Raw genomic sequence first — 26637 nt, forward strand, 5'->3', positions numbered from 1 at the left:
TAAACTGGCTTGTTCCAAGGACCTCCAAGCTCTTATAGGAGTCCCCACTCGCCACTGAAAAACAGCTGAGATTTGTCATAGGTAAGGCACAGGATCAGCAGCCTGGGGTGATTAACGTAGAACTAACCCATAGCTTTGAGATAACCCAGACACACGTAGAAACAGCAGCAGTGTAAACAGGAACCACTGAATTCTCACCAACAGAAAGCTAAAATGAGCATACATGCTAAACTCAATACTAATGGCAGATACCTGCCCAGGACCTCCACTATTCAGGCCTGTTTTGACTCTACTGACATTATCACAAGAGAGACAACCAATTTCAGGTGTTCTTCAGCTTCTATAAATCTAGCTGCCAAACTGGAGATGAGAAACAGCCAAGGTTCTTTCCATTATCTGAAACTCATCTGTTCAAAAGCTCTGCCATCAGTCAGCATTTGTTTACTGTGTGGAGCACCTGATAAGAAACAGGTCTGTGGGATTTGTACCTCCTCATACTTTTGAGCATCAATCAGACCTGAATTTCCACTTTGCAATGATGTGACAGAAACCTGAGTGCAACAGGTGCTTTGTGGTATCTGATTGCACATGTATTACTCTCTGTGTGGCCCAAAGTCTTTAACGCAATTCCATTATGGTACAAAACGGCCTTTAGAAAAGTACAGGATTCCTAAATATTTAATCCTGATAACAACTGACACCTGACAGAAAAGTATATATAGATGCAAAAGACAACTAGTCCTAGATCTTTTACACTTCTTGTCTACATGATTTAAGCATATATTTATAAAAAATTGATATCCTACATCTTGCACCCACCAAAGCAACTTACAATCAGATAATATAAACATATTAGAAACAACAAACCGGTTTTTTTAAAGGTCTAAACCCTTAACAAAGATTCCTTCCCCCAACCCTAAGGATTAATAATAATAATAATAAGAAGAAGAAGAAGAAGTCCTCAGAGAAACATTGCATCTGCATTCATGCTAAGCATCAGAATGTGTTGTGTTTGAGGTTGGCAATATGATGACAGTGGTGGCAATATCACATAGGGAAGTGGAATGGCTCTAAAGTTTTTCCTTTCTCTAATCTTGTACAAAGTTCTGTGCTGTTTCTAAGCTCTTGAGAATTATTAGACTGGGTGTGTTATAACGTATTAAGTAGCATATTAGTGACAGCATATCAGAAGCTGCCTTTGAAATTATGTGGACATGCCAAAGTAGCATTGCTGCATCCACCTTAAATGAACCACTGAGTGTTTTATCTCCTAGTATTTGTATCCTCCTTCGGACGCACATGTATGCAATCACAATCTGTCAAGCAGACACTCTGTTAAGCCTGTGGTGAGGGTGACAGAGAACCAGCTGTGTTCACTGCTACTTTCCGCAGAGAGAATAATCACATATATAGCAGAGGAGCAATAGGTGTACAACCCAGAAGATTTAAACTATGGCAAAATCTTTTTCAATTATTTTGTAACTAGACATTGATATTAAGCCATGACCTTGATTAAACAAAGTTAATTGAGTAATGTTACATGTATTTTCATGAGGAAGATATTTGTAAGTGTTCAAAGAGCCGACTCTTGTAGGATCCTACCCATAGGTTTAGGGGGAAAGAACACTTGGGTGGCTGGTCGTCATTTGCAGTAGGGACAACAGGAGCTACAACACTTTGGGTGCAGCAAATTATGACAGAAAGGGACCTCGGTTTTGTTATATTTTGATACTTGGTACACCGCAGTGAATTGGCATGTTAAAATAAGCATTCTCTAACTTGAATACAGCCGTCACTTATGGCTCAGCTCTTGCATCCCTGTTTGTCAGACTAGATAGGGCTTTGAGAAACAATTGAAGTGTTGCTTTGTCCAACACTAATTAGAGAAAACCTTCTGTGAGATAACAGTGCTTTCCTCTAATTTCCTTCAAGGGCTGATTGTGTAGGGGCCAAACTAGATGTACATTTAAATAAAAAGCAGACAGATATGTATATTGTTTTTTCCTTAGCTAACCGCTTTGAAGTGGTACACAATCAAGTGGTACATAAATTCTATGAAATAAATAAGTAAATAAATAAATTTGCTTATTTTCCTCCTGTAGTTCACATGGAGTCTAGTCAACATGTAATCAGGTAACATTCACAGATCCCCCCCCCCCCCCCCGTAACTGCAAGGGCTAGAAGCTAACACTGGAATCCTGGGAAGTTTAAACTGCTTGCCCAAGCCAGGAAGTAACAGAATGCTTATAGCACGCGTGGGAAAGCTTGGCTCGTGAGTAGGTGCAAAAGTCAAGCCAGTCACAAAAAACCTAGAGGATTATGTAGAATTGGCTGGTTATTTTTATCTTCTTTTCACCACTCCTTTAAAAACAGATGAATCAAGCAGAAATAACTTTCTTCAACATTTCCAAGTCACGTTTTTTTCTCCATCATAATCGGTATTTGATCTGCACTGTGAAACTACTTAATGCTCTTCATGAAGCCTTTTAACTTTAGACTTAAGCAGGAAGTCAAGCATGTTCTCTCCCTTCAAGGTGCACATTCCATTGTCTTCTGAAGTGGTATAAGAGCGCTGTCAATCACACTCAAGTAACATGTACTAGTGACAGTTTGTCTTAAATATCTTAGTAACGGAGCAAATAGGTTCACAAATACCACAAAACATCATTCTTAAAAATAAAAAAAATCAGAACTGAGGCATTACAATCTATAGCCTTAGTTTAGCAAGCACTCTTGTGACTGGGAACGGACAAGCTATGATCCTTTGTTCAGCGTGATGGTTGAACTAGGGATGGTGATCTTTTTAAACTCCAAGAAAACCACAATTACCGCATTTTTCGTTCTATAAGATGCACTTTTCCCCTCCTAAAAAGTAAGAGGAAATGTGTGTGCGTCTTATGGAGCGAATGCAGGCTGCGCAGCTATCCCAGAAGCCAGGAGAGCGAGAGGGATCGGTGCGCACCAATCCCTCTCGCTCTCCTGGTTTCAGGGATAGCTGCGCAAAGCCTCCAGAGCGCAACGGGATTGCTCCTCCCGCTGTGCTCCGGAGACTTTCCGTTGCTTTCACTGAAGCCAGGAGAGCGAGAGGGATCGGTGCTTTCGCTGCGCAACGATCCCTCTTGCTGTTCTAACTTCGCTTCGCTGGAGAGGCACTGCGCAGCTTTCCCTCTCTGCGCAGCACCTCTTCAGCACTGAAGAGGTGCTGCGCGGAGAGGGAAAGCTGCGCAGCGCCCCTTCAGCAAAGCGGGAGGAGAAACGGAGCCCCTTCTGTTTCTCCTCCCGCTTTGTTGGAGAGGCGCTGCGCAGAGAGGGAGAGAATATTTTTTTTCTTGTTCTCCTCCTCTAAAACTATGGTTGGGTGTGTCTTATAGAGTGAAAAAGACGGTAGTTTTGGTTTACTTATAGTCGTGTGTTTATGAGAAACGAACCACAACCCCTAGCTTGGACATAACACCAAGGAACGGATTATGGTTTGTTTCTCCTGTGTACTAGTGGGGGGAGGAGCTAAGTGGAGTTCTCCAGGGAAGGAGATTCACAACTGAGGGGCCACCACTGAAAATCCTTGCCCGTAATATTCATTAATAGGCTCATCCTTAGTGGTGGGACAAAAAAAAGGGGGGGCTTTCAAGGGACTGTAGGGTTTGGGCAAGTTCTAAGGGTGCCGGTGGTCCTTACATATTAGATACTACATACATAAATCAGGAAACCTGCCCCTTTGAAAGAGCCTGATTCAAAATGCATTCATGCATACTTGGCATTTGATACAATACTGCTCTATTTATAAGCCCTCCCAATAGCTTGTTTGCATTATCCTAATCTGAGAAGCCACTGTGATCATTACTAATAAATCTCCGCTAAAACATTCTGCACATCAATCGATCACCAACTGAACATCTTATATATTTTAAAATAATAGCCATCATCTGCTAACTTCATTGACCCCGGCCCACCATAATTTAATTAAATTATAATGAATTATACATTTATTAATGTGGCCATAACCATCACCTTCTATAACATTTTTCTCCCACCCACAAATGTAGGGCAACATATATGGTGTGTACCCCCACCATCCTCACAACTCCTTTGAGACTAGGCTGAGAGGGTGCCTTGTTCAAGGTCATTCAATGAGCCCAATGGCTGAGCAGCAATCTGAACCTTGCCCAACCTGGTCATAGTCCACACTGAAGCCACCACAACACACTGGCTCTCCAAAGAGCACAGAAGTCAGTTTCAAGATCTAGAAACATTTCGGTGCGTGACAAATGCTTTCCCCAGCTTTCTAAGCAAACACTAGCACCAGAGCTGGCTTTAAAGTCACAAAAGCCCTGCTGTATATTCAGTTTGGCAAACACACACAGGAAGCACAACATACTGACTATGACCTGGAGGTCTTATGTTGCCTCCCAACTTCAGTGGATAATGGCTCCCAAACAAAGATCTTGTTCAACACTCACTTGCAGCGTAATTTTATACATGTTAACTCAGAGGCAAGTCAATGGTGCTCACTCACTAGCATGAGTGATTAGGATCACAGTCTGAATTTGTTTTCTTGGAAAAAGAGAAGTTATTTCAGCCAAGTTAGCATTAACTACAACATTGCAAAAAGGGTTGACCAGTTGTTAGGAAGTGAATAAGGCATTGCATTTCTATAGGTTTATTTCCAGGCATAGAACTGAAAGGGCATCATTAAAGCTCACTTACTTTAGAATAATCCCCATTGAAGCAACTAAGAAATATTTTTGAGTGGACCAGGACTGTCTACTGTACAGGGCTGCATAGCAAATAGTTACTGAATCAACCAACCACTTACAAGCAAGAGATAGCAATATGTACAAGCCTGAAAGTGCCTCCTGATACCAGTTTAAAACAGCAATAGAAAAGCAGCTTGAAGGATTTTTGAACAAGGAAGCAGCAGGGCAGAGATGTGGTGGGTGTTTTGATTCTTATACTGTTACAGCTTCTTCTCTCTGACCCCCCCCCAGCTTAAAAATGTGTATTTTGATCCTGTGGTGCATGTGTTTGGAAGGGAGGGTATGATCTGGACTCTCACTGGGATGTGTGTGCAATGTGCAGCCAATAAACCACCGATAAGGAATGGGTTTAACACCTCTCAAACACTCACAATAAGCTGTTTGCTTATCTTGTTAAAGTCAGGGCTCCATTAAAATAAGTGTAGTTATTCACGCTGCAAGCCAATTAAACGCACATTAAAAATGAGTATTTCATAGGGCTGAAACCCAATTAAACAAACTTTAAAACTGATTATCTACCAGATTTTAGTTGGTTAATTTACTGATTATATAATATTTTCTTATTACATCTGTCTCTTTACTGGGGTTCCTCTTAATATTTAGCAAGACAAATGTTTTTGCATATATTTCTGCTAGATAGATTATTATTATTATTATTAAGACATCTGAAGGTGGCCCTGTTTAGGGAGGCTTTTAATGTTTGATGTAGTACAGTATTTTAATATTTGTTTTGGAAGCCGCCAAAAGTGGCTGGGGAAGCCTAGCCAGATGGGCGGGGTATAAATAATAAATCATTATTAATTATTATTATTATTATTATTATTATGATAGATAGATAGATAGATATGACTTTCTCTGGGCTGTGATTTTTAACAAGTTTCGCATCTACCCACCTCCAAACCCCAGGTGGACAGTGGAACTCAATAGATGATCTTTCACACGTAATTGCAGGCATACATTCAGCTCTTCCCAAAGACCATCTTGGAATAAATTTTCCTTTTTTATGCCCATCCAGGCAACAAAGCAGGAACCAATTAAAAACACACACAAAAAGGTTGTGCCAGCAGCAGTGAAGTGTGCCTTCTTGGCTGGGTTCCCTCTCCCACCAGAAATAGGGATCTTAGCACAAGGCCCCAGCATCATTGCAGAGGGCTCTGGGTAATCTATTTCCCAATGGGAAAGGTGCCCAACAGCAGTGGAGAACAACTCTTTTATCTTCATTTTATAAAACAGCACCAGGGAGGCGAAAAATGAGTGTAGCAAAGTCATTCTGTGCTGCTTCCTCCAATAATGCCCCCTACTAAGAAATGGGAGGAACTCTCAGAGGAGAATTCAGAGCACGATTCTCAAGTGTCTATGGAAGTGTGAAAAAGACCTTCCATTTTCTGGAAAACAAGGGACATGCAAAGGAAAGAAGAGTGACAAGGGTTTAAAATGAAAGATTGGGTGATATTGGGGCAATGCCCAATTCAACAGATCCAAAATTTTAATGAAGCAACGTCATTTAATCAATTAAGGTTGAAGCCTTAGTAGGTGACCCCTAGATCCCCAAAGAGAACTGAGGATGAGACTGGCTTGGGGTTCCTGAGTCCATACATGGTCTATTGCTGTTTTTGCTAGAAGGAAAAAGGTTGATTGGTTCCCAATGTATAACCTATTGTTTAGATGTGGTATATAATTACAGCTCAAGATGAAAAAATTCAACACAGAACAATTAAACTGTTTCTCAAGCTAGAAAAGGTTTCCTCCACCTTCATCTAAATAAAAGCAAAACCAAGGCAAGTTCATTCTGACTGAATGGCTCCCTTTCCCCAGGTTCCCATATTTTAACAATTTCAAGTAACCATCCAAGGAGTCTGGCAACCGCTAGAGATTTTTAACTGCCCTGCTCCAAGCAAATCCAGAAACCTTATGCCCACACGAAGACTGCTACTGAAGTCCGTTGAGGAAGCGGAAGCCCATGTAATAGAATTTGCTGGGTGGCCCATACATTCTGTCTTCCAGGACCAGGTCTTTTCAGATCAATAGATATTAGTGAAAGTTGCTTACCTGCAAATGCTGTTCAAGAGCACATCTCGCACACAGTAGCTTTGGATGTAAGAAACAAGTTGGTGGTGCTTGTTGGTATTGTCTGAAGGAGATCTTGCATAGGAAAGACATGCAGGCCAGTGCAGCCACTACAAATCCCTCAGTATTGGGAAACCTAAGTGTCCAAGAACAAGAGGAGACTGTGGTTATTCATCCCTGTTATTCTATGACATAACATTTCAAAATACAGTTTTGAGCTGAAAGCATGCTATAACCTGATAAGACTTCAGAAGGGCATAGCATACACTCTACTTTCTCAAAGAGATTGCATGTAATGGAACCAACTGCGACGCCTCATCCACTAGGAATTACTCCTGTCTAAAGCAGCCATTTCGCAGGGCCCCCTAATGTGATGGGCACTAATTTGGACTATTTCAAAGACATAAAAATCAAGATGTAATACATCTATAATTAGTTAGAAATAATTAATAATAGAGGTAAATGTACCCCTGACTGTAAGGTCCAGTCGCAGACGACTCTGGTGTTGCAGCGCACATCTCACTCTATAGGCTGAGGGAGCCGGTGTTTGTCCGCAGACAGCTTCCAGGTCATGTGCCCAGCATGACTAATAAAACCAGAGCAGCACACGGAAACGCCGTTTACATTCTCACCGGAGCGGTACCTATTTATCTACTTGCACTTTGACGTGCTTTCGAACTGCTAGGTTGGAAGGAGCAGGGACCGGCCAATGGAAGCTCACCCCGTCACAGGGATTCGAACTGCCGACCTTCCGATCGGCAAGCCCTAGGCTCTGTGGTTTAGACCACAGCGCTGCCCGCATCCCTAATAATAAGGTAAGATACAACTAAAAATACAACTCTTGGGTATAATCTGCTAATAACTATTGCTTTGGCATTTTTGAACAATGAAGCTCAGGAATTGTATATGCCTTCATTCTGTATCTGAAATTGGTTAAAAATTATGTAACAGAATACAGAACAGACACAAAATCACAATGTGGCCATCTAACAGTACAATTTTGGTTGACAACATGCTCAAGGCCTAGGGAAGAGTCACAGTTCCTTACATTCCACAGCACAAGAATAGCACATTCAAAAAACCAAATATTTCCCCTCCCATTCCCTTTTACTGTCTATCTCATTGTTAATGTTTTATTTTCCTCTTCCTATCCTGTTGTATTTCTGTATGTGAAAACCTTCAGAAAAGTTTACAAATAAACTTGCATCTCAAGTTAACCCTTTTCAGCTACCCTGAAAGTAAGAGGTTGAAATTACTCTGCATGAAATATTACTTCAAACAGTTCAACATGTCTGAACCGGTTACTAAACCTCTTTTTAAAGTTAATGTCCAAACCAGAACAAAACTGGAGAGTTAAAAAAAATGCTGATGAATCAGAAGTGAACCCAAATTTTTAATGGTTCAATTCCCTGGAGAAAATGTGGAGATGTATGTATGGTCCGAAATCCTTCCATTTCCTCTATTACATCATAAATATTTAAATGGTATAGGAAAAACCATCAGCAGAACTTTAGCAGCCAGCTAGGTTGTCTTCTGCCTTCTGAAATATTGCACTGCTGTTGAGTAAATAAGGCTACACAATAGAGTGCCTTATGTGGTCCCATTAATATGATAAATTGAAAATGGTGCCCCAATAAAACAATCAAAATCTTCTTGCTGCATTCCCATTCCTAAACTACATTTTTATTTATCTAGCCCATTTTTACCCTGCCTCTCTACCTTAACACTGTTGAAGGCAAATTAAAATTTACAAACCCCCCTTCAAAAAGATAAATCACAGTAACTGATGCACAGTAGAGCAAAGCAATATAACTACAAGTCTAACAGAAGGGCAAATCGAAACTCGCCTAAATGAAGAGGTCTTTACTTGATAGTAAAATGCAATAGTAAGAGAAAAAGCAAAATGAATCTTTCATGACGGGGAGATCCATAATCCATAGAGATGTCCCCCCCACCTCCATTTAACTCTACTTCAGCTACTCAAGGGACATAGGGAGGCTTGTCAAACTGACTGTAAGGAACAGGCAGAATTATAACTGGAACAAACTGCCCTTAAATTATCTTGCCCCTAAACTGCTTAAGACTTTAAAAGGTAATAATGAACATCTTAAATTGCAATCAGAAATGAGCAAAGCTGAGCAAAACGCATTCTGCTCTGCCCCACAGGGTTCCACCTTGTTTTCCCCAAGCTAATTTTCAGAAGCTGCTGGGAGAGGTCATCAGGAGATTTGGAGTGAGGTGGCACCAATATTATCTAATCTAATCTATCTATCTATCATCTTCAGGTAGGTAGCCGTGTTGGTCTGACACAGTCGAAATAAATTAAAAAATAAATGCTGAAGAAGTAGTAGTGTGCATGCACACGAAGGCTTGTACCCAGAACAAACTTGGTTGGTCTCTAATGTGCTACCGAGATTTTTTTAAAAAAACTAATCTAATCTAATCTATCTATTGTTTAAGGTAAAGGGACCCCTGACCATTAGGTCCAGTCGTGACCGACTCTGGGGTTGCGGCGCTCATCTCGCTTTATTAGCCGCTGGAGCCGGCGTACGGCTTCCGGGTCATGTGGCCAGCATGACTAAGCCGCTTCTGGCGAACCAGAGCAGCGCATGGAAACGCCGTTTACCTTCCCGCTGGAGCGGTACCTATTTATCTACTTGCACTTTGAGGTGCTTTCGAACTGCTAGGCTGGCAGGAGCAGGGACCGAGCAACAGGAGCTCACCCCGTCGTGGGGATTTGAACTGCCGACCTTCTGATTGGCAAATCCTAGGCTCTGTGGTTTAACCCACAGCGCCACCCGCGTCCCAGTAATCTATTGTTTACTAGCAAAAAAAAAAAAAAAAAAAGGTTCTAAGTGGCTTACAATTATAAAACCAACTAAAAGGAATATAGCCATACAGGCGGCAACTATTTTGCACTCGTCCAGTTGATGTGCAACTGCTGACCCATGTGTTGTTTTGGGGGGTGGGGGCAGAATGTGTTGACGTGTGATATGACCTGGAACACGCTCCCCCCCCCCCGCACAAACAGGGACCTGCCTGCACACAATTAAAATATACAATAAAACAGCTCCATCAAAACGCTGAAATTAAAATGCAACAATTAAAATCTACAATAAGCAAATCCATTAAACCAGCATAACAATTAGAATAGGTAAAACACCAATTGAAACTGGAGGATCAAGTCAGGAGATCAGGGAAATGCGTGTCTAAACACATATGTCTTCAAGAGCCAGCAAAATGCCAATACTGACAGAACTCCTTATATTCCAGCAGGGAGAGCATTCCATAACACTGCTGCCACCACAGTGTTTCCAATTGCAAAGTGAAGCATGTTCCATTTGTTGTTCTTAATGTGCTTACTGGACAGTGGAGGGGAAGACATTTCTTTCAGGTAACCTAGTCCAGAGTTTTTAGGGTTTTATATGTAAATATCCGGATCTTTAAAGTGGACACAATTTTAACCGTGGTTGTTGTTTTGGTAACTTATTCTAACCTACCCTGGGACCTCAGGGGGAAGGGCAGGTAAAAAAATACTAAGCAAATAAATAAATAAATAATAAATACTTCAAACTGGCTCTGGTCACCAGTATTGCAGCCACAAGGCTTTTAAGACTGGGGAGCTTCCTTTGGCATAATTTTTCATGCAAGGAAAATTTCCAACTCTTAATGCTGTCCTTTCAAGCCAAGGAATTTCAGACCAAGGAAAGTTCCCATTGCAAATAATTGGTGCAGGGCCTCCCAATGCTGACCGAGACAGTGACAAGGGGGAAACAGTTAAAGTCCTCCTCCCACTGCCACAATCCCAATGCACCCCCCATGGTATTTGTTAAACAAAAATGAGTTAGATAAGGAGAACTACTAATCTGGCTGCAAGACTCTCACCTCTGATTTATTTGCTAAGCACTTGGAGGATAAAATAGCTTGCATCTGCAATGAATTGGACGCCACTGTGTCTGCAGTGAATTTGGTGAATTTGTCCAGAATAAGATGCAGTCATATGCTGATGGATTAAATTCAGCTGTTATGGCCCAAGGATGTGGACAAGGTGCTTGCAGAAGGGCAAGGTGCAGCCTGTTTGTACCACTCATATTCCACCTTATAACAATCTAGTGAGAGAGGGCTAACCAGCTGGGTCCCAAATGGAATTATTGCTTCCCTAGGAGAGGGGATGATCCTGAGCAGGTTGAAGGAGGTGGCCATAATATTAACCCTAGAGACAACCTCCTGGAATCTCAAGGATTACATTAAAATGCCAGGTGCAAATATTCCCTATTTTGACAAGGCACTTGAGTGAGTGGTCATTATATGCTTGAGCCAATTTGCTTGGGCATAATGTGCTTGAGTTAACACCAACATGCTGGGACAGTCACTTGGGCAACCTCACATTTAGACTACTGCAATGTGCTCTATATGGGGCTGCCCTTGAAGACAGTCCAACAAATATGGCACCTAACAAACAATGAATGAATGTTTAGGCTGTTATGCATTAAAAAGCTTTTTTTTTAAAAAAAATGAGGACAGCTCACATGAAGAGTATTGAAACGGTGTTCAGTTGGCAGTTCAAATGAAGTCTAGGCTCAAGCTAAAAGAAAAGAAAGTGCCGTGCGGACTGATTTTAAGATGCATCTACACAAAGCCCGAGCTACATGATCTGAATCAAAGATGCAGAGCTGAGTTTTTATTTAGGGAGGCTGAAACCCCACCCAACACAGGTTGAAGGCTTGGGGTCATATTGTTTAGATGAAATACATCAAGATAAGCGAATGTATTTTCCTACTGAAGGCAAATGTTAGAAACTCTACCTCATTTTGATTGTCTTCTATCACACAGGGAGTACAGTTGACTGCTGGGGCCTGTTGCACAAGACAGAGCTAAAACAAATGCTTTCTACATTATATTGGATTTTAAAACTGTTCTGTTCAGTTGGTTTTTTGTTTTTGGTCCTCTGCGGAAACTATATAAAGATTAGGAAGGCTGGACTCAATTTTCAGAAAGCCAAAGGGAAGACTCCAGGGACTCTAGGCAACTTCCCTTATTGAGACACACAACGTCTCTGACGGTAGCTGGCCATTTTGCTATGGCCTGAATACGCTCACTGTTATGTGCATATTCCTCAATATATCCAGAATTCAAAGCCTAGAATTTTCACAACAGTATGCAGTGCCAATAAATAACTTTTTGGACTCCTGAAACCCTTGGTCTGGGTACAGACTGGAGCACATTTTAAAATTATAGTTTCAATAACAGTTCTTTAGAAGTCAAAGAAGATTACTATGAGAAGAGTTTGCAGCAGAATTGGAGACTACAAGGAGATCAGCTTTTAGACAGCTTTTAGACCTCCGTTCTCTGCTTCTCTCTAGTAACCTCACAGTTTCACCGGTTAGTGGCAAAATCAGATGTTAGCTAGCTTTAATGATGGCATTTCCCCCTAATGTTGATCATGCTACAATTGTGTGAAGAAATGGCATAGACTGCTGCTTAACAGGTGTTGTGAGTGGGCATCTGTGCCGGGGGTGGGGGTGGGGGCGGGGGATGAAAATAGATGAGTCATCCCCAATCACTGCTTTAATTACCATATTTTTCCTTCTATAACACGCAGATTTTTTCTCCTAAAAAGGAAGGGGAAATGTCTGTGCTTGTTATTGAGCGAATGTGTGGTCCCTGGAGCCAAATGGCGCGAGGGGATGCAAAAAAAATCAGGCAAAAATCAAATCGCGCGTCTCGGAGAAGGGAAACCTGAAAAGAGGAAGCAGCTGCTTTCCTGCATTCTGCCTCAGGGTCTTACTGCCCACCCACCTCTGTTTCCTTGCTGTGTTTGCTCAAACGGAACAAAGAGCAGGGAAAGCCCCTCCCCTCCAGGCAAGTAGAGGGGAAAGCAGAGTGTCGTCTCTGCGCTCCGTGCTGCTGAAAACATGCAGGAGAGAGAGAGAGAGCGAGAGAGAGAGAGCGCGCGAGCGCTGGCTGGCTTGGGTGGGTAGGTGAGGGAAAACGTTTGCCTTCCTTTCCTCCCTCCCGTTATACCCCTCTCCTGCATTCTTAGCCAGCTGCTTCTCTGCACACCCCTCTCGTGCTCCTTGTCCGTTCTGTGTTTTTCCTTCCCTCCCCACTTAAAATGTGGTTAAAAAGCATGGATCCACATGGATCCTCAGGATCTTTGCATTGGGTCACCCCAAATTCACCATCAGATCACATAGCATGTCCATGGCTACAGCCTGCCCCCCCAAAATCACGCACCCACTATTGCCTGGGGCTGCAATGGTGCAAAAACGTGGTTACAAAGCATGGATCCACAGGGATTCTCAGGATTTTTGCATTGGGTCACCCCAAATTCACCATCAGATCACATGTCTGTGGCCACAGCATGAAGCACAAAAATGATACATCCACTGTTTCATTCAGAATGTTTTTTCCCTTGTTTTCCTCCTCTAAAAACGATGTGCGTGTTATGGTCAGGTGCGTGTTATAGAGCGAAAAATATGGTATTAAGTACTCCTTGCTTTTTGAAGATGGAAACTCATAGGTGGCAGAGAGAAGATTCAGTGACTACAGGAAAATAAAAATAAAAATATGTTTAACAGAAATTAAAGGCATTCATTTCTGTCAATGAAAAGCAATGCATTGCTCGATATGTAAATATGATTTCAATTAGGCACAGCAAATTAGCATTGACCTCACATTTCTAAACCCATAGAAATATATTTATTTGTTCACTCCCCAGCATATCACTGCTTTTCCGTACCCACTTCCCTGTCTTTAACAACCGTTCAGTCAACAAGAGTAAAAAGAGCAAGGGCAGCAAGTAAAGCTTAAGAAACGACAAGCTCTATGAGCCAACTCTTTCCATTTACATAACTTAAGAGCCAATACATTTTTCATTTACTTACTTACTTGCTTACTTTTGTGTGATCAGTGTTGAAATGACTTGTAAAGGAAGATTTACCAGTGCAGGCCAGGACAACACTTTTTCTGCTATTACAACTATACCAGCTCTTAACTATCATATCAGAAAGAGTTCAATTGCCCTGTCTATAACATGTGCACCTATGAAAACATTTCCTACAAAGACGCATTTAAGTCTGAACATAATAAGGGTGTCAGTGCTGTTCTGCCCAAAATTATCAAAGTGGGACTGTCAATCAGTGAGCAGGACTAATTTTAATCCAAAGTGTGTACTTAGTACGAGAAGTTGAATGGATACTTGTTTTAGTTTTAACAATGGATGCACAGACATTTTTGTACTTGATCAAAATCACACTGTTTAACTAACAAGCAGTTCTGCATACAGAAAAGCCTGAAAAACGCCAGAATAAATTGCATAGACCCACACAGGTTGAAACAGTGACCTATATACTTGCCCATCTATAAAGCTATGAGGCAGGAGATGATCCTCAAAGTTTAAACACAATGCTGACAGATGTTAACATACTATCTTGGTACCAAAAAGCATCAGATTCTATAAATTGATACCTTTTTAATTAACAAGAATAATTCTAGCTACTTTGCCTTACTGCCAGCAGGCTTCATCACCATGTAGTCAAGGCACTGAAACAGTTTTGTAAAAACTGAGTAAGGCAAAAGCAGCGGTGCAGTGGATCTCGCCACCCACAAGAAACCGAACCATTCATTTATTGCAAAGCGGTCTTGCAACACAGAGCATTTTTTAACACCCATTCTTCCTCCCCCGCTACTTTTCAGAGATTAAAAAACACATTTTCATCAGAGCAGAACCACACTGTCTTGGATGGGGAAGAGTGAATTTACCTTGCTCTCAAACTTAATCACACAGGATTGCACCGGACCTATGCCTTTTAAACACAGCTCTTCCGTGTGTGTGTGTGTGTGTGTGTGTGTACAGTTTAAAGGGCTAAAAGGGCACATGGGTGAGGAGATACTGAACCCATCTCTCATCCACTTCTCTTACCAGTGGCACCATCAGGGCAGGAGTCCAGGTCTCACTCACCAAAATCGGCACCCTAAAAACACAGCAGGGCTGGCTCACCACACTTTGAAGTAATATGCATTAAAATCTACAGAGGGGTGACTTTGAGACCATTAAGTCCAAAGTCTCAAATTAACCTAAATCTACACTTAGCTTTTACTGCTGCAGCCACCTTCCATCCACCAGCCAATTTCTTCTCCACCAATCTCACTTCCAATACTGGTTGAGGGAAAACACATCTGAATGGAGGGTGTGTAATCACATGGGTCACATGGACAGGGAGAGTGTATGCCTTACTGCCCCTGCTGCTTACAATTTAAAGAAAGAGTAACATGATACGGAGTAGATGTTGGAAATTCTAAGAAACTTTACTAATTGGTTCACAGAAGCTCCTCCTATCTGGAGGAAATTTTCTGCTAACCCACACACCTCATTTCCATTATTACATTGTTCTACAAAGGGACCACGCCTCTGATTCAGCAGAAACTTATTCCTGAGAACATGAAAATGAACATGCTCCTAACAGCAGTGCTGAACAAACAGAACTTTCCATGAGCTATATTCAACTCACCAGCTTGTAAGAGCAGTTAATTTTCACAACACCAGCAAAGTTCATGAGAGCAAATTCACACAAGAGAATGTGAACCAAAAGTGAATTTACAATGGAGAAAATTTGTGGAAAGTTATCTTCAGAAGCTAATCGCAACAAGCAAATGAACAAAGCAGACCACTCAGTTATCCTTACCTGCAGACAATGTATCTGGGCAGTGGAATTGTGATGATTGCTTAAATCTGCAGTCAAGGGACAATTCCTTGTATCACAACCTACTTCAGTTCACAGGGATTCAGCAGAGCCATTTGCCCAAGTGCTCTGTGATATAAAAAGGTAAAGGTACCCCTGCCCATCAGGGCCAGTCGTGACCGACTCTAGGGTTGCGCGCTCATCTCGCTCAAGAGGCCGGGAGCCGGCGCTGTCCGAAGACACTTCCGGGTCACGTGGCCAGCGTGACGAAGCTGCATCTGGCGAGCCAGCACCAGCGCAGCACACGGAAACGCCATTTACCTTCCCGCTATAAAGCGGTCCCTATTTATCTACTTGCACTTTGGGGTGCTTTCGAACTGCTAGGTTGACAGGAGCTGGGACCGAACGACGGGAGCTCACCCCGCCGCGGGGATTCGAACCGCCGACCTTATGATCAGCAAGTCTTAGGCACTGAGATTTTACCCACAGCACCACCCGCGTCCCCTGCTCTGTGATATAGCTGGCTGTAACTAATGAGTTTTAAGAAATGGGATCCAGCTACATGGAACTGTCTGCAGAATCTCGGGTTCCATCCTGCTCAATACTGTTAAAAGTTTCTAAAGCTACATCTTTTCTAAAAATTTAGCTTGATCATTCCTGTGGTGGGGCCCGCTTGCCAGAAAGGTATCCATCCAGAAACAGGGCACGTGACAACAAAGACACAATTCTGAACAGGCCACCAGCTTGGCTGCAGGACCATGGGTGCCTGGAGCCGCACACACTGTGGGTGCGCAGGTGTCTGATGTCAGCACACTCACCGGCGGGTGTGAATGATGTCAGCACAGTGGGATTCTTGATTACAGTGGTACCTCAGGTTAAGTACTTAATTCGTTCCGGAGGTCCGTTCTTAACCTGAAACTGTTCTTAACCTGAAGCACCTCTTTAGCTAATGGGGCCTCCTGCTGCGGCCGTGCTGCTGGAGCACAATTTCTGTTCTCATCCTGAAGCAAAGTTCTTAACCTAAAGCACTATTTCTGGGTTAGTGGAGTCTGTAACCTGGAACATATGTAACCTGAAGCGTATGTAACCCGAGGTACCACTGTACATAACAGCAGTTGGGTCACATAAAGATTAAAAAAACACTTTCTGCGGCTAAAAATGTTAATTCGGGCATCCCCAACCTGCAGCCCTCCAGATGTTTTGGCATACAACTCCCATGATCCCTAGCTAACAGGACCAGTGGTCAGGGATGATGGGAATTGTAGTCCAAAACATCTGGAGGGCCAAAGGTTGGGGATGCCTGTGTTAATTGATATTCCTAGAAGTTAATGAATTGGCAATTTCATTTTCCAGCATAGGCAAACCACGACTAGAAAATAGGCCTTGAGTAAATTTTAACATAGGAGTTCCACGGACAACCAATGTTCCAGAAGCTCCATTCGGGTGGTTTGGGGTGTGTATTATAATCTGAATTCAAATAAGTGATACAGTAAAATGCAATATAAGAAATACAACCAAAACAATGTAGCATCTAGTACAGCATATTACAATTTCTACACCAGGAAGAAAACTTTTGAAATGATCTGCCAAGACCCACAGCAATTTTCAAGTTGTCTGTAGGGAGAAAGGTTTGGGAACCACTGTTCTAACACAAAAGCTACCAAGAAGACTTTCACCTCCTCTATTAACCTACTTGCCTTCAAATTAATCATATTCATTATGTTAACAAAAGACAATATAAGCTGGACTTGTCTCTAGTGGCTCTAATCTGTATGGCTTTTGAGGTTTCACACACAAGTATTTACAAACTGTGGTTGTGTCTGGCAGCCACCCTACAATCCAATCACAGTGCAATATTATGAGTCACTGGTGTCCTTTGCACTTGAGACGCTGCAACAGGCCTCAGAAGGATTTCCCCCTAAAATGTGTCGGGCCCAGAACAAATCTCATTTCTAGCACTTGGATTTCTCTGGCATAACTCCCCATAAGGAAGCTTTATATGTTAGTCTGCAACTGTGAGCACACTTGGCTGGGAGTAAGGCTCATCTATCACAGAGGAATTTAATTCTGCCGGAAAACTGCTCCAAGCTGGGCAGATGCTTGCCCAAATTTGGGCAATTCCTCCTTGCTCCATTCTACAATTTTCAAGATATTGAAACTCCAGAGAGGCTTTTTTATGCAGGTAGCTGCGGGGGGAGGGTGGGATGGAAAGGTTTTCCTCTCGGAAGTTCCTTAAGTTAACCTCTTAGGATCCAAGCCACTCTCTCCGTACAATACAGTGGTACCTCAGTTTACGGACTTAATCCTTTGCTAAGTCTGTTCTTAAACTGAAACCATTCTTAAACCGAGGCGCGCTTTCCCTAATGAGGCCTCCCACTGCCGGTGCCCTTCCACTGTTCAGCTTCCGTTCTTAAACTGAGGTAAAGTTCGCAAACCGGGACACTACTTCCAGTTTTGCAGAAGTTAATAAACCAAATAGTTCGTAAACAGGGCTGTTCTTAAACCAAGGTACCACTGTATTCCTTTTCCATGGGCTCATAGCTGATGAGACCACTCTTTACTACAATTTTAACGTCTGCATAAAAAACACACCATGTAAGCACTCTAACAAACATGGAAACAGAGGTAGGTGTGACAAGGTAGTGAACTATTGCCACACAAAATAATAGTACGCCGAAATTCCCTGCTTCATTACAGATACAGAAATCCCAAAATTTGGATGCAGCTATTCTCACCAGAAGTCAAAATCCTGCGATGTTCATTTTACCCCCACTTTCTAAAAAGTAGGGATAGAGATGGTTGTGATCTTAATCAGATGAGCATAATATGAAATTATAAACACATACACACAGGTAGGCATGACTGATAGATACTTGTATATTTGCTTTCAAAAGCTGAAGGGTGATTAAGCCCAAACTGTACCAGGTACTTGAGAATAACCCTTCATGAAAAGGGTTAATACTTTGTGAACAGCAAGTATATGGATCTCAGGCACAGATTTCTCTAACAGATTATTTTTAAAAACCCCAACTCCCCATCAGAATTACAAAGTATTGCAGCATTTCATATACAAATTTGACAATCACGAAGCAGAGGTGTGATCCAAAAGCACTACCACCAAACATTTCTAATCGTGGATAGTGGAAGATTACTGGTTGGAAAGCAAGAAAATTCCCATTTGCATTACTTTAACATCTCCCATTCTTCCTGTTTATGCCCTAAGCCTATAAAATATATTTATAAATCAAAAGCCTGCACAGAGCAACCAGATTTTAGAAGGAATAAGTCAAGCACCAGTTTTTTTGGAACTAGACTAGAGAACAGGATTTCACAGTAAGAAACTTTAAATACCCTGCAGCTGGCCTCTGAAATACAGTCTTCCCAACTGCATCGCATTAAACAGAGGCAGATTTCATGTGGCACCCAAATATGACTCCCTCCCACACGAGGCTGATGCTTCCAGGCTTTGTGATAAATTGACATCAAACGCTGACTTAGAAGAATGAGGTATTTACTTTAAAGGGATTAATCCTGCATTTTGTTACACTTCCTATTTGTTTTGATGCAGCGCTGCAAATCCAGGCAATGGCAGGCTGAGCAGCGCCAAGGCAGGGGAGATACAGCATTCTCTGACTTCAAATGAATTACACAGAATTAAAATTCAGTGAAATTAAGTTCAACACAATTACACACACTGTAGCTTGTGACATCAAAAGTAAAAGGCGGCAGGCTATGGCCTTGTAACATAGGCCAAACCAAATCAAAGCGCTAAGCTAAACTGACACACGAACACTGGAAATAGAACTGACAGGCAATTATTATACTTTCACGTATCATAAAACAGCCTCTAATCAGTCCAATGTAAGTCCTAGAAGACACGGCTATATGGTATATCTATGCCTCTGATCTAACATTTCCTTAAACTTTCATCTAACCTTTACCCCTTTCCTTTGCCTTTTGAGTCAGCCCTTCTTCAAATATGCTCTCAAAAATAGCGTTTATGTCACCAGTGGTTAACAGAGGAGATATGAGTTCTGCTTCTTCAGAATCACCTGACATTGTACAATGTCCCCACTCCTGCCTTAGCAAACCTAGGTTCTAGTATTATTTGAAATTATAGGGAGGACCTGGTATTGTTAAAGGATTGACCAGCTGCTAATATTCTCTTCTTAGGCAAGAAGCTCTTGAAAAGATGGCAGCAGTTCAACTGTAGGCATGCTTGGAAGAAGCAATTATCCGGTCCCTCTTCAATCCAATTTCAGGCACAGATACAGCACCAAATTGGCACTAGTCACCTGGCTTGATGGTCGTTGCTGAAATAAGGACGGATGAGAGCTACTCTATTGATTCTCCTTGGCCTTGTCAGCTTTGATACCAAGGGGCATGGTTTCCTCTTGGAGTGGCTCTTTGGATTGTGAGTGGATTCTACTGGCCTGTCACATATTGCAGCAGTTCTTTAAGACTTGCAGTGGTTGCCAATGTACTTCCAAGCCCAAATTGAGGTGCCTGCATTGACAAATAAATCCCTAAATGACTTGGGTCCCAATATCTGAAGGAGCATCCTCTTCCATAAAGACCTGCCAAGGTGCTGAGATCTGAGAGAGAGGCCCTGCTCACAGTTCTGCTGCCTTGTGAAATTTGTGGAGTGGTGGTGCCTGAGAGGGTCTTCTCGGTGGTGGCCCCCAGATTGTGGAATGCCCCTCCCAAGTTGCCTCTGGCCTTGTCACTGTATACTTTTTGACATCAGGTCAATATACCCTTTTATTTATTTATGCAATTCACAGCATAAAAATACAAGATAAAAAACAAAGAAAATCAATAATAAAAACAAGAACAAAAACAAACCAATCACCCCATTCTCCTTCTGCACAAGCCATTGGAGGTGAAATGTCTTATATGATTTAATTGTATTGAGCTGTATGTAACCTGCTCTGGGGCTACAAAGTGAAAGGAGAACTAAAAACAAAGAAGGAAATAAAATGTGTCCAAGCATCATTTATTTGAAGACAATGTTAGCTCTTCCTCGTTTAAAATGAATGTTGAGGGAAGTAAGAAGTTTATATAACTGAGAACACAATACATAAATAAAGTCATAGTCAGGGTTGTGCCCTCAGATAACCCCCTTGATGCCAACCAAGGAACAGGCATCTCCAAATATTATTATTTTTTTAAAAAATCAACATTTTTAAAAGCTTTTTTCTGCCATGGGTGGCACTGGGCATACAGCATTCTTATTTCCTTTCCCCCAGAATGCATCACTTGCCTTTTTGTTTGGTGGTAGTAGTCACCGTGATTATGATGATTTATTAAGTTATATACTGCTTAATGCAAAAATAGACTTCTAAACTGATTGGTTGTGTTTAGGGTTGTGTTCTTTGTTCGTTTGAAATGTTATTTGTTGGGAGTGTTTTGCTTATTTTGGGGGAGGTGTTGCCTGCTTACCCCCTGTACTTTAGAAAAGGTTGTAGATGTTTTGCACATTGTTTTGGAGAGTCTCTGAGCATCACCAGTTTTTCTTCTGTAAAATGGCACTTTGTGGTAACCATTACAGTTTCATAGATTTCCGAATGTGGCCCCAGGTCCAAAAAGGTTAATCTACTCTGGATATCTCCCCTTGGGTTAAAGGAATTATCTTACATATTTGCAAGTAAGTTGGAGTGGAAGTGATATAAATTAGATTTTAATAAGAAGTGCTGTAGATTTTTCTTTCTTTTCAACCCCAGTTTGAATCCAGGTGTTACATGCCTTTTTTCAGAATGGGATAAAATTACAGGAGACATTCTGTCTGGAAACCATCAACTTACCCTCAAAAGAAGAGACAAATCTGCATTGGACACAATGAATATGCACATGTATGTCCTCTTTTGTGAATGGGTTAGAGGACCCAATTCATACACAATGAACTGGATCTAGAAAATCCTGCTGGTACCTCTGCTTCTGAGGCACTGCCATGCTGCTAAACTCAGCTAAAGCAGCTCTTAAACATGTGCAGAACACTTAGTACAACAGGAAAACAAGCCAAACACCCACTCTTATTCGAATTCAGAAACAGCTTCATAAATCTAGCTTTAATTTCAGTTCTCATATTCTCCATCTTGTGTTTTAATTATATCCAAGTAATTCAGTCCAATGTTTCCAGAGAACAAAAGATAGATTCCCATCAATGACTCTTGAGATGCAAGAATGAACAGCTTATGATTAACAACAATGGAAATGTTTGGTAGAATTAAAGGTATTAAATGAATTGTTGTTGTGAAAAAATACAGGTTGCATGGCTAGTATCTTATGCTGAATTAGAAACTCTTCTAATATACAATCATCACATTCAAGTACTTTACAGCCAACTACTCAGTGTTTTATTTAAACACAACAATTCATATATTTTATTTTAAAAACTTGACAAAAATACAAAAGGGTTCAACAAGTGTATGATTGGAAGATATTAAATGTTAGTCTTAAATTGCAAAGCATGTATTTTCAGAGATATATGGGGAAATAATAAAAGTTTGCCCGCAAAGTAAAGTTCTTTTGACATATAAGCACCAGACTGTCTGAATATACATCAAAAACTATATGCAGAGTAAAAAGGTAAAGGTAAAGGGACCCCTGACCATTAGGCCCATTCGTGACCAACTCTGGGGTTGCGGCCCTCATCTTGCTTTATTGGCCGAGGGAGCTTCCGGGTCATGTGGCCAGCATGACTAAGCCACTTCTGGCGAACCAGAGCAGTGCACGGAAACACAGTTTACATTCCTGCCGAAGCGGTACCTATTTATCTACTTGCACTTTGACATGCTTTCAAAACTGCTAGGTTGGCAGGAGCAGGGACCGAGCAATGGGTGCTCACCCCATCGCGGGATTCGAACTGCCAACCTTCTGATTGGCAAGTCCTAGGCTCTGTGGTTTAACCCATAGCGCCACCCGCGTCCCTTCTACATGCAGAGTAGTAGCTATTAAAAAGGATGCTGCAGAGATTTGTAACTTTCAAGATATAGGTTTTCCTATCTAGACTACACAGTACAGTATCTAGCTATGCTGACAGCATACTTTCTGCCTCTAGTGCACCCTTCAGAATTTGAATCCCAAGCAAGATCACTTATCCTCCATTCCCACACCACCACACTTTTTGCAAAAGAAAAAAAGAAAAAAAAGTGTACGGTATTCATATTTTAGAAATAGTAGTATCCAGATCCTATTTTCATGTCAAGGACATGTGTGAAACACTTACAAAGCTTTGACACTGCCAAGTACTCTGAAAGTTCATGCTTACAGAAATAATGCAACAGCTAAAATGGTACAAAAACCGTGAGGTGGAAGGAGAGAGAATGTCCCTTCCTGAGTTTCGTACAGTTTACAGTATTGATTTGAAGGTGTGAGATCTGTTCCACTAAGAGAGAAGCTGTATGCTTGAAATGCCCAGGATTTGGTAGTCCAAACCCTTAATATTTCCATCTGGCAGCTCTTCTCATTATGATAGTCTTATGGAAAACTTTGTGGTTGGTATTCAACTAAATAATTGCCAAATAATCCCCTTCATGGATCACTGCCTTGCCGTGGCGAAGGGGCTTGAATAACTCAGAGAAGCTATGAGCTATGCCGTGCAGAGCCACCCAAGATGGGCAGGTCATAGTGGAGAGTTTTGACCAAACGTGATCCACCTGGAGCAGGAACCAGCAAGCCACTCCAGTATCCCTGCCAAGAAAACTCCACAGACAAAGAGAACAGACATATAAAATAATTGCACGAGTGGAATAATTACTGCTAGTGCAACGGGACTTTCTCTCTCTCCCCCAGCACTGTACACAAAACTGTTCCGGATGGTTGGGGGGGATGAACCCATAACAGAGTTTGGGGTGTCGGGGGGAAAAGAGGGGGGAGTCCTGTTGCGTAATGAGAAATCCTAGTGCTTACAGAACATTCTCCTTAGCAGTACACTGAATACAACCCTGTGTGGTTTTTTTCTTGCTGATATGATCAATTCAACCCTAACAGAATATGTTCCTTATGGGAAATCAAGCCAACCTGACCTCTATTTTGCCAACAACAGTCCCTCCAGCTGGTTTAAACAACATCTGACCAACCAAACTGAATGCAGTTCACCAGCCTTGAATGGTGAACTTGAACCACCTGATGCTGCTGCCTGCCAACAGCTGTAACAGCAGGGAGACTGTCAGCTACCTGGCAGGCTACAGTTGGTGAACTGATGGCGAACTGCATTCAGAAATGTAGGAGAGAGATGGGTGGGGAAAGGAAAATCTGCAAGCTGAAGAACTTCCATCAGAAGGAGTCTTATTTTGAAGCTCATTTGAAAAATCTATAGATGGGTAAGGAATGGGTGAACAATTTGTTTTTAATAAACACAATTATTTTAGTGTTCATAACTATTGAAATCATTCTTTGTTTACCCTTTCAAAAGCTGCTGGTGAAGAAAAACGAATGGACGTATTTTAAAGAATTTTGTATTAGGAGTCAGAAGGGAAGAATTGATTTACGGCAGTGAATACTAAGTAACTGGAACAATACACAATCCTAATCCTAGGATGGCATAATTGGAAAGTCCTTGAAAATAATCTGTTCCATCTCCCTGCCCTGATTTAATTCAGAATGCTTTGAATACAGAAATAAAGCTAAGTTTAATTTGGGAGGTTAGACTGCAATTCATGAACCCAGTGGCAGTTACTTCTAAAGAGACATGTATATGATTGTACTGTACATACAGCTGTTGAGGACTATTTTATCCTATGGCTATGTTGCAGGCAATTGCTTGGAGCCCCCCATTACTAAAACCACATGGATTGGAATTTCTGAAGCATTTTCCACATCAAAGCATGGACTGGCTTTTTGCAGAGGGAAGCAAAGGCTACGTACAAGTCATACCAGCTGTGGCAATCACAAACGAGGCAGGGATGTGAAAATTCAACTGAGAATGTTGCTTTCCATAAGAGAAGCTCCCCTAACATAATTTTTAGGTACCTATACCTGCACATATATGGAACCTGCAGGAAAATATTGCATTACATCCTCACCTGCTAGCAGCTTTCCTATTCAGGGCTGTTTTCAACCAGCCATGCACTCCCTCCAGGATACTCAATTCCCCCTACTATTTAATTTCTCAGAGCGATGCCAAATTTGAAAATCAGATTTTATTTATTTATAAAGTGAGATTCTCAGGGTCCAGAATTCTATACCAAATAATGCACTTCAGCTGTGGAGATTTGTGGTTTACTTATACCTGATTAAATGTGTGTTATTAGAAGATAGGTACACAGGAAGCCTTCATATTTAATCGAATTAAATGTTGTCATTGTTGCTAAGTAGGGAAGGAGGAAGAGTCTTCTCACTCCATACTTGCTCTTCATTGACAGAAGAAGGACTGAAAATAATAACAGTAATAGAGGAGTCTGTAAGAGAAGGGCTGGAGCATGTGGGAAAGGGGTTATTTCCCCAAACACTCCTTGCTGTGAAAAGGATGACTGTTCGGCTTTTTTTTCTTTTCAAAACCCCCCTACAAATCCTACATAGGTGAATCAAAGATTATAGCCTGCATTCAAACAAGAGTACAACGAATTCTGCCATTTCACAGCAAAGTTTTGGACCTGTGTTTCTTGACGCAGCCCCCAGGCTGCATTGCAAATCTCTTTTTAAACCGAGCAGAGAGTTTTGAAACGTGTGAAATATTGTGTATATGCATATGTCTTCTGTTCAAAATTCTTGGAAATGCCCATAATAGTTGTGTGTGTGTGTGTGTGTGTGTGTGTGTGTGTGTGTGTGTGCGCGCACACACACACACACACACACACACACACACTGTCCAATAACCACTTTTTTCAAATTAATTTGCAGCAAAAGTATGTACAATACAAGGGGCAAAGCAGACTGTAAATTAGGAAGTATACGCTATCTTGAATACAGTATATGTTTATTTTTGTTGCCAAATATATAGTATATAATGTTTATAATATAATGATAAAGGTAAACAAATGTTTCCTTTCCACAATAATGGAGATTGTGCAGGCTTCGATTCATGGAAACACTGACTACTGGAGTGGGAGGCTCTTCAACTCAAGTCTACCACAGTGAATAGTAATGCCAGTCAACACACAACATGAGACAGGGATATTGACTGGGGCAACTATATGGAATGGGAAAGCAGAACAGTTTATGAATGCAGTTTGCAACTTCATTAATACATTCCATGAACAAGAATTATTTGTGAGATTAAATGGTAGATTTTAAGTAAAAACAAGGAAGGATGAATCTCTTGGTTTTTTGTTGCAGTAGACAAATACATTCTGGATATTGTTCCAATGGCAATAAATTTTAAACCAGTGAGCGAGAGCTATTTGTGCAAATTAGTAGGTAATGGAAAATGTTTAAATCTGGGTGACTTTAACAGGAGGAAGCATCCAGATATTAAAAAAAGAATCAGAGCCAAAATGGGGATATTAAAGCAGCATCTGTACATTGCAATAAAAAGGTAAGCTTAGAATCAGAAAGACAAAAGTATGTTTGCTTTAAAATATTCCTATATCAGAAACAAGTGAACTTAAAGAAAGAGCCAACAAATAAAATGAGATGGGAAATGGAGAAACAGCTTCTCCAGACAGAAGCGACTGCAGTTACAGAGAAGCTGGTGGTGACTGAAGATTTTTCAGTCAGTTCAATATCTGACTAGAATGAAGTCATAATCCTTTCCAAAGGATAATTCACATTGGGTATATGGGGAGAATCCCTCTGGAACTCCAAATATGCTCTGTTTGTTCAGATCACACACCCACACAATTTTAAAAATCCCCCGATTCCCAAGGGGTAGATGCATTACTGAATCAACAACACTGGAAGCATGACAGAAAACATTCTTGCTTCCCCCAGCAGAGAGCCAACAATGCAACAGTCAAACAAAACTTGGAAGCTCAGTGAGAATCAAAACTCTGAGGAACTGATGAAAAAGTCTTGGTGGTGATATAGCACCCATCATTCCTTAGTACAGGAAAAATATGAATTTATATTGACTTGAAATAAAAATCCTTGCACACTTCACGTCTGGGATGGAACAGGAGGAGAGGCAGATACTAACTAACGTGATCTAAGTAGATAATGAATATCAACTACGTACCTTTCCAAAGATTTTC

General features: G+C 41.4%; 1 protein-coding gene across 1 annotated transcript in view; it reads right to left on the bottom strand.

The window, feature by feature from the left end:
- The window catches only part of NDST2 (N-deacetylase and N-sulfotransferase 2), a 107689-nt gene that overhangs the window by 46057 nt on the left and 34995 nt on the right, over positions 1-26637 (bottom strand). Inside the window, exon 3 of the mRNA XM_081864266.1 lies at positions 6804-6957. The gene's annotated coding sequence lies outside the window, so the exon portion shown is untranslated. The remainder of the gene's footprint in view (positions 1-6803; positions 6958-26637) is intronic.

The sequence above is a fragment of the Podarcis erhardii genome, assembly GCF_964252035.2.
Source record: "Podarcis erhardii genome assembly, chromosome: 5".
Lineage (NCBI taxonomy): Eukaryota > Metazoa > Chordata > Lepidosauria > Squamata > Lacertidae > Podarcis > Podarcis erhardii.